Below are 10,033 nucleotides of genomic sequence, written 5' to 3'. Positions count from 1 at the left end.
GTAATAGACTGCTTGTTAAGTAAAACTATCACCTGACCAGTTATTAATGTCAAACGATACTTAAAAAAGTTTTTAAAAATTAATATAAACACAATTCAAATCTCCTTTTTTGTGTTTATCTTATTTTCACATTTTATTAGAGTATTGCTTCCTTACTTGAGTTTTCCTAAGTGACATGTCCTTCTCTTGTCTTCTTGGAGCATAAAGAAGAGTTTCAAGAGACCCTCTAAGTATTAGCCATCCATCTTTGGATGTGTACACTTTATAATCTCCACTTTATCTTACCCCTATTCAATTTACTTTTTCTATATTTCCTATCTTTCATTGTCTTTTTCTATTCCATTTCTTACATCTTTTACTTGTTCTTTTTAAACTTTCATCCCTTATCTCTACACCATCCAAATCTAGCTAAGAATTATCCAAATCCCCTAAAGAATTCATTCAGCCACACCCCCAACCACACATGTTTCTTTAAGAAAACCAAGAAATACCGCATACTGATGTGAGTTGATTTAGAATTGCACATATTTTTAGGATTTCACTTGGATTATGATTTTGGTTTAACAAGATATGGCGAGACTCAATAAACACTACAAGAAATTGTCCATTTACATACCGATTATTACATACGAATCTGAATCCGTATGTAAAGTAAGCATTACATACAGATACTTACATACAAATTTAATTCAGTATGTAAATATGTTGAACCAAGTGGTGTTCAAGCTTTGAAGAATCCAAATCCTTTGAAGGATGTTGAAGCTTGGTTGTGCTTGCTGTTGCTGAGCTGTCTTAGTTAGGATCTGGGGTAGTTTGAGTTTTGTAATCCACTCTAGATTGAATCCAAAGCATAGGCATTCTCAATCTTTTAAAAGAAAAGTGTTTTTCAAACTAAGTGAAAAACAACCGATTGTTTTGTCAAAACAACCGATTGTTTTATACTTAGGTGTTTTTAGAAAAGGTTGAAATGGTTGAGCTGTTAAAACCAAAACAACCGATTGTTTGTTTTGGTACCATAACAGAAAAACTGTTTTTGCTTTGACTGAGCATTAAATGTTTTTTAACTAATTACGCTCTAGTCTTTAATGCTTTGACCAATCTTTAAATGCAATGAATAAGTTTGTTAAGATTTGATAACAAACTTCTTTGAATAAATTTAGAAAAACAGATTTGAAAAATAACAATCTTTTGAGAACAACAAATTTTTGATTTTCAAAGAGTTGATATTGCTTAGAGATTGAGATTGATCAAAGAGTGTGAGATAGGGTTTCTGCTTGTATTGATTTCAGATTTACTTCTGTAACAAGTGTAATCCTTGTATTTTGTTGAACAAGTTTGTTTGTGTGTTTGCTGAGAAGTGCTGTGTGTTCTTGAGGGGATCAAGATCAGCATTCTTAGTGTTGGTGTGTTGGCCAAGAGAAGTGTGTGTCGTGAGGGGATCAATGTCACTTTCTTGGTTGTGTTGTAAGTGATCTAGGTTTGATTGCTTAGTGGAATTCCTCAGTGATTTCTGAGAAAACTGGATGTAGCTCTGAGTTTAGAGTGAACCAGTATAAACATCTGTGTGCTTTCTCTCTATCCTTATCTCTTTAAATTCAGTTTTGATATTTGCAAACTGGTATAAACAACCGATTGTTTCTGCGAAACAACCGATTGTTTTTCTGGTGCTATTGTTTTTGCTTATTGTTTTGGCAAACTGGATTCCTTATCAATTGTTTCTTGAGATAATTTCATTCTTGACTTAATTACATACGAATTTAATTCAGTATGTAAATACCGTGTGTAAGCCAAAAGTGATTACATACGGATTTAATCTGTATGTAATTTTGGAGCCATGAAGCGTGAATAATTACATACGGATTGTATCTGTATATAAAGTATTACACACATAATATTTTTAATCATTGTAATATTAATAATATCAATAATATTAATAATATTTATATTATGAATAATATTAATAATATAATTGATATTAATAATATTTATATTAATAATAATAATAATAATAATAAGAATAATAAAAATCATAATATGACAAAAGAACTTGTTTGGTGTAGTGGTTCAAACTTCTTTGCCACCTATCACCATGGTTCTCTACAAAATTGTTCAAGAACTAATCCTAAATCACCTCTAGCCTTCTAAGAGCCCTCATACCTCATAATAGATCCCTTAAACCTTCAAACCTTAGCCTAATTGCAACCATAACAACCTTCTTCAACAAAGAAATCGACCACAACTTATCTTATTGATTTTTTTTATGTAATACTTATATTAATGTTCAAATTAATTTAACCATTAACTTAATTTAATCATTATGTTAGTGCTCAAACTAATGTAATAATTAGTTTTGTGTCCACACTTTTAAGTCATAATTAGTCTTGTGTTCACATTCCTTTTTAACCAATTTGATACCATTTTGACCAAACCTTATAACTTATAAATAAGGTTCATTTCTTTTTGTAGAAGAGACACTTGTATATTGAATACAATTATATTTATGAAATTACAATTCATGTTTTAGCTATTATAATCAAAATTTATATTTCAAATCATTCACTATCCCAAACATAATGGAACAATTGCATGTATGCATAATTAATCCTTGCAACACATCAACATAAATAATTTTCTATTAGTAAATTTTTAAATGAAGATAAGTGCTCAATTAGGCTATAAAATGTGAGTTGTGTTGGGTATCATCATTCAACTAGATATCATGCTTAGCCATTTGTTTGTTTAGGTGTTTCCCAAGATTTCCAACACCAATCATGCTTAGTCCATTGAGAATTTTCCATGGAACTATTATCCAACTTTATAAATCTCTTCCAATCACTTAGGACAGCCTTTGAATATGCCATTTTTGCAGTGATGCTCCTACAACAATTGGCATGAATAGTGGTGACTGCCTTAAAATCCTTGCTATCTTGACAAAATCCACTGAAATAAACGGTGTCCAAAAACCTAACCCTAAGTCCCAAGTGTTGAATCACGCCTCTTCTAATAAGGTCAAAAAGCACATCTTGCTCTTTTTCCCTTTTTCCATTGTCCTTTTGGCTATACCATGTTTCAAACAAGGAGATTGTTTTGTTGTTTGACCTCACAAAGTAAAATCGTGTTGATTAGATTTTTCTTTGACCAAGGATCACCATGGTACACATCTGTGCTTATTTGAAGGTCTTCTGTCTCATCCTTACTTAATTTTGTAAATGGATTTCTTAGCCACATTACATCAGTGTCCTATGAAAAAAGATGTCACAAGCGATTTGGAAGGAATAATGAAAATTGAGAAGTAAATGGGAAATAATGTATTTGTTTAAATGATAATGCTCCATGTTCTAATAATTCAGATTTTTTTTTTATTAATAAGAATGTTGTGCAGGTAGTATTTAAATGAAAATAAGTAAGCAAAAATGTTAGTGACGAAATTTAAGAGCACATTATAGTTAGGTTTGATAAAGAAAAGAAAAGGAAGGTAAACTTTTTATTTCATATAAACATGGTCTCTAACTTAATTTTTTAAAATTAATATAATTTAATGTTTTGGTTTTTGTTTAATTTTATAAAAATTATGAAAATTGAGTGTTTGAAGCCACCATTACTACTCTGGAGAACACCAAAGACTTGTCAAAAATATCTCTTACAGAGCTCTTGAATGCTTTACAAGCATAAGAGCAAAGAAGGTCTATGAGGCAAGAAGGGGTGATTGAAGGAGCTTTACCTATCAAGCATCAAGACAACAACAGGTACAAAAAGAAGAAAAACTTCAAAAAGGAAGGAGGTTCCAAAAAATCCTACCGATCTTATTGCCACTGTGAGAAGAAAGGTCATCCACCATACAAGTGTTGGAGAAGACCCGATGCCAAATGCTCCAAATGCAATCAACTTGGACATGAAGCTGTGATCTACAAAGTCAAAGGTTAGGTGCAAGAAGTAGATGCACAGGTTGCTGGTCAATAAGAAGATCAATTGTTCGTGGTCACTTGTTTCTCAAGTAGAGAATCAAGTGAGAGCTGGTTGATTGACAATGGGTGCACAAATCATATGACATATGACAAGGAGCTTTTCGAAGAATTAAAAAACACTGAAGTTAAGAGAGTGAGAATTGGAAATGGTGAACTCTTGGAAGTCAAGGGAAAAGGCAAAGTAGCTATAGCAAGCTATGAAGGTACAAAATTTGTTTTAGATGTTTTATTTGTACCTAAAATTGATCAAAATCTCTTAAGTGTTGGCCAGCTACTTGATAAAGACTATAAAGTGTTGTTTGAGAATAAACCGTGCTTGATTAGAGATGCTAGTGGCAAAGACTTGTTCAGTGTCAAAATGAAAGGAAAAAACTTTGCTTTAAATCTAATGGAGAAAGAACAAATGGCCTTCAAGTCCAGAGCTAGTGCCACTGAGATTTGGCACAAAAGACTTGGGCACATTCATCATCAAGGATTGTTTCAGATGCAATCAAAAAAGCTGGTTGAAGGACTAGCAGACATTGATGATAATATTCCTCCTTGTCATGCCTGTAATTTTGGGAAGCAACACAGGCAACCTTTCCCTAAACAAGCTTGGAGAGCCTCGAAAAAGCTACAACTGGTGCACACTGATCTGTGTGGTCCTCAGAGAACACCTTCGTTAAATGGTAACCTCTAGTACATTATTTTTATTGATGATCTAACAAGAATGTGCTGGATTTTCATGTTGAAACAAAAGTCAGAGGTTCCCAGTATATTTTGGAAATTCAAAACCAGAGTTGAAAATGAAAGTGGATGCTCAATTCAAATTATAAGGTCTGACAATGGCAAGGAATACACCTCTGATGCTTTCAACAAATTTTGTGAAGAAGCTGGAATTCAACATTAATTAACAACACCATATACTCCTCAACAGAATGGTGTCAGTGAAAGGAAGAAAGATTCATTATGGAGATGACAAGGTGTATGCTCCATGAAAAGAATCTTCCAAAAAGGTTCTGGGGGGGGGGGGGGCAACAAGCACTGTTGTATTCCTACAAAATCGAATTTCTACAAAAGCCTTGAAAGATTTGACACTATATGAAGCTTGGTATGGCTACAAACCTTCTTTAAAATTTCTCAGAATATATGGCTACAAGCCTTCACATATATTCCACAGGTCAAACGTGATAAGGTTGATAAAAAAAAGCAGAAGCAGACATCTTTGTTGGATATAGCACTGTATCCAAAGCTTACAAAATTTTTCAGCCACAAACTGGTCGTGTGATTGTAAGCAGAGATGTTCATTTTGTTGAAAATGAGCAATGGGATTGGGAAAGTTCAACTAAGGTGAATCAAAGTCCAAATGCTCCAAACAGTTCATCCCTTGGGAGCATGACAGAAGAATTTGAAGATGATGTTGCAGTTGATGATGCACCTGTCAGAGGAACAAGATTGTTGTCTGAGATCTATCAAAGGTACAATGTAGCTGTTTGTGAGCCTGTAGGATTTCACGATGCAAAAAGCAGCCAACACTGGATGACTGCAATGCAGGAGGAGTTTTCTATGATTGAGAAAAATAAAACCTGGGAATTGGTTAATCGACCTCCAAACAGAAAAATAATTGGAGTGAGATGGGTTTTCAAAACCAAGCTAAGTCCTGATGGTTCCATCAACAAATTCAAAGCAAGACTTGTTGTGAAAGGATATGCACAAGTTTTTGGTGTTGATTATTCAAAGACATTTGCACTTGTTGCCAGGCTTGACACTGTAAGATTGTTGCTTGCTCTTGCTGCTCAAAGGAGCTGGAAAGTATACCATTTGGATGTTAAATATTCATTCTTAAATGGAGATTTTGCAAGAAGAAATTTTTGTTGAACAACCTGAAGGCTTTGTGAATGAGGGCAATGAAAATAAAGTCTACTTTCTGAAAAAGGCTTTATATGGATTAAAGCAGGCTCCACGAGCCTGGTACAACAAGGTTGATGATCATCTGGTACACCTAGGCTTTTAGAAAAGCCAATCTGAACTCACATTGTATGTCAAACATCAAGGTACAAATATTTTGGTCATTTCTCTTTATGTGGATGACATGTTAGTTACATGAAGCAATGTTGAAGAAATCAAATGGTTCAAACTAGAAATGAAAAAGGTCTTCGAAATGACAGATCTTGGTCAGATGTCATATTTTCTTGGCATTGAGATCAAACAGAATCAAGATGAAGTTTTCTTAAGTCAAAGAAAATATGCAAAGGAGATACTCAAGAAATTTCTGATGGAAAATTGCAAAGCTGTGAACACTCCCATGAATCAAAAGGAGAAGCTAATCAAAGATGATTGTTCTGATAAGGTTAATGAATCTGAGTTTAGAAGTTTGATAGGTTGTTTGATGTACTTAACAGCAACCAGACCTGACATCCTAAATGTTGTGAGTATTCTTTCAAGGTTCATGCATTGTCCAAATGAAACACATATGAAAGCTGCAAAAAGAGTTATCAGATACATCAAAGGAACTTGGAATTTTGGTGTGAAGTTTTTGAAGCAAAAAGAAATGAAGCTGATTGGTTTCTCTGATAGTGACTGGGGTGGATCAACTGATGACATGAAGAGCACATCTGATTACTGTTTCTCCCTTGGATCAGGCATGTTCTCTTGGAGCTCAAAGAAGCAAGAAACTGTTGCTCAATCCACTGCTGAAGTAGAATTTATTGTTGCAACAATTGCTGTTAATCAGGCTTTATGGTTAAGAAAGATTCTCTTTGATCTAAGTCTGGAACAAAAGCAAAGCACTGAAATACATGTTGATAATCAAGCTGCAATCGCAATCTCAAATAATCCATCCTTTCATGGAAAGACAAAGCATTTCAACATCAAACTTTTCTTTGTTCGAGAAGTCCAGAAAAATGGTGACATAAATTCTTTGTTATTGCAAATTTGAGAATCAAATTGCAGATGTCTTTACCAAGCCTCTACCAGTCAGCAAGTTCGAAGATTTCACAGCTAAACTGGGAGTTTGCAACATTTAAACAAGGAGGAGTGTTAGGATCATGTGTTTAACATCCTGCAAGTTAGCTTTTTTGTTATTGAATAAGTCTCCAGATTATTAAGAAATTAATTAATTCTGTTTTAACTACTGGTTTGTTACCAGATTTATTTCCTATTTTTTAGAACAATCTTTGTTCATTCTGTGTACAAATACATAGCTTTCCAGCTTTAATATATCATCTCAGTTGATCAATCAAACATTATTTGTTCTGAAACTAACAGAAGGATACTTCAAAATATTTGTGGAGCCAGACGACCGAGACTATTTTTATGAAACGGAGATGCGAACAAAATTTCCTTTCCATTGGACCACAAATCCTACCCAAATCGTCACCTGGCCGAGGTCGTCGATGTCAGTATTGGACAAGGTGATTCTTGTTGTTTTTTACCAACTCCCATATAAGTTACCTACGCGGGAATTGCTAACATTATACGGGTCATCCAAGAGGTGGGCATATTTTACTGGTATGTAGATTTATTATGTACATGGTTTGTATTCATTATTTTGATGGTGTTAATTCATTTGTGTCTTGCAGCTATCATGATTCAGATGGATCCAGCCTTGGGGGACTTCATGTCTCAACTAAGATGCCAAACGTCTAATAGAAAAATAAGTAGTTTTGAGACAGTCGGGAAGGGGAACTCGATCGTTCCGGTTGATGTGATACCTCTAACCACCGTCGTCCCTCCGGTGAATCAAAAGAGGGGCCGCAGGATAAGGCAGTCCAACAAAATGCAGAGCCGACAACCTTCTATGCTTAATTCCCTTCTTCAAGTGGCACAGGGCGTGCAAATCGGCATGTCTCTAGAGGACGAAAGCGTGCTAGTGGTCGCCCCTACTAGTAACTTGATCTCAGAGTTAATGAAGCTGCAAAACTGGGAAGTAGTGGTCGACCGTACTCTTGGAGAGGAGTTAGAAAGAACCATAACTACAGTGGTGACCAAGCTGAAGAACGAGCTGACCGAGTCTACCAGCTCATTGAAAGCAACATTGGAGGCGATGGAAGCTTTCAAAGAAAAAATGCGCCAGGACAATGTTGCAGCCAAGAAGGTCCAGCAAGCCCTGAAAAGGCGATTGAGGCGGAAAAGGTCGATCTTGCCAAGGAAAAGGTCGAAACTGAAGAGAGGGAGAAAGCATTGCCCGCCGAGGTGGAGAAGTGTCATTCCTTTATGTTGCGCATAAGTGAAGACTGCTTTCACCAAGGCCTTCGACAAGCGGCCTTTTACCACGATGTACTTGCCGAAGGCCCTCGTTACGATTTGGACAAAGATGTGGTTGATGGGAAGTTGGTGTCGATTGGTAGGAATGTCGATACTGTTATGGAGCAAGCTAAAGGTGGGGAGAATGATGTCAACCCCCAGGCCGAGCCAGAGCCATCTTTCGAGAAAATATTTGAACCACTTTAAATAGTTCTATCTTCGACCCGGGATGTGAGCTTAAAACAATGTTTAAACTTGTTTAATGACTCATCTAAAAAACTTTAATTTTAAATGCAATTCTTATTTTGAGCTATGTTTTGAGAATGCCAATGATATATTTGATTTTTTATTATGCTTTAGGACTGAGCCAAGTAATGGCAGTGATGGTTGACCGAGCCTATTGATAACATTGTGATTAGAATTTAGAACAATAATGGCCCACCGAGTCTATTGAGAATATAGTGATACTTTTTATAATTTGAGAAACGGTGCACGATTGTTACAAATAACGTTTGATCGATTGTGTGATAAAGTGTGATAAGACTTGAACGCTTGTAAGACTTAAAATATGAAATATAAACTTCCCCCTTATTCTTGATAAATTGATGAATGTTAGTTAAAATTATTTTATTTTGGCCACTCTAAGCGATATTGATTCTATGTCAATCGCTCCGAGCGATATTTAGTTTATTACGACTGCTCTAAGCGATATTTATCTTATTCTGATCGTTCTAGGCAATACACTATGTGATTCAGATCATTGTTTACTAGAACGATTAGAATGAGATAAATATCGCTTAACAATAATTACTGGTTGAGTACGGCGATATCTTACTCGAAGTTATTCTTGATAACTTAATTTTAAATAAAATGTACGGTCAAGGTCGAACCTTCGATAAATGCAATTGGAGATATGAGTCCTTAATTATATGTTGACCGCTCTAGGTACTGATTATTTAGGCTGGCCGAGGGGTTAGCCTCAATGAACTTGGCTAAAGTTATAACTCTTGTTGTTTCTGATCGGTTGGTATGATAATTATGTGATAACAAAAGATAATTTTATAGTGTCTCATTAAAACCTTCTCGGTAGAAAACCCTCCTTAGGGATAAAACGGTCGAGCGAGGAAATAGTACACAATTTTATTGAATTTTCATCAAACTATAATAAATTTTGAGATGCGTGGCATTTCACGATCTCGGTATATTTCTTCCTGAAAAAAATTCTAAATAATAAGCACTACCGACCGCCGTGTCTGCAATGCACAATGGTCCTTCCCAATTGCTTGAGGGTTATCCTACTTCAACGGGAATCATAACTTCTGTGCCATAGGTCAAACTATATGGGGTTTCCTGTGTAGTGGACTGAGGTATACATCGGTAAGCCCAAAAGACTTTGAGAAGTTCCTCGATCCATTTACCTTTGGCTGGGTCAAGTCTCTTTTTGAATTCATGGAGAATAACTTTGTTGGCGGTCTTGGCTTGGTCGTTGGTTTGTGGGTGTTCTACTGGGCTTGTGATGTGCTTGATGTCAAGTTTTTCGTAAAACTCGACCAGTTCTCGGTCGGTGAATTGTCGACCGTTGTCATGACATGTGGTATTCCGAATCGGCACACAATTTTTTCCAAACAAAATTTTGGACATTACATGCAGTGATGGCCGCTAAGGGTTCGACCTATATCCATTTAATGAAATAATGTATGCCTACTAACAGAAATTTGCATTGTCCTTTACCTGGAGCAAAGGGTCTAATAATATTCATTCCCCATTTCACGAATGGCCACGGGGAGAGCATATAGTGAAAATGCTCAAGTTTTTTGAGATAAATTACCAAACTCCTGGCATTT

This window comes from Phaseolus vulgaris, chromosome 10, assembly GCF_051622355.1.
Source record: "Phaseolus vulgaris cultivar YP4 chromosome 10, ASM5162235v1, whole genome shotgun sequence".
Classification (NCBI taxonomy): domain Eukaryota; kingdom Viridiplantae; phylum Streptophyta; class Magnoliopsida; order Fabales; family Fabaceae; genus Phaseolus; species Phaseolus vulgaris.
This window is presented reverse-complemented; position numbering follows the sequence as displayed.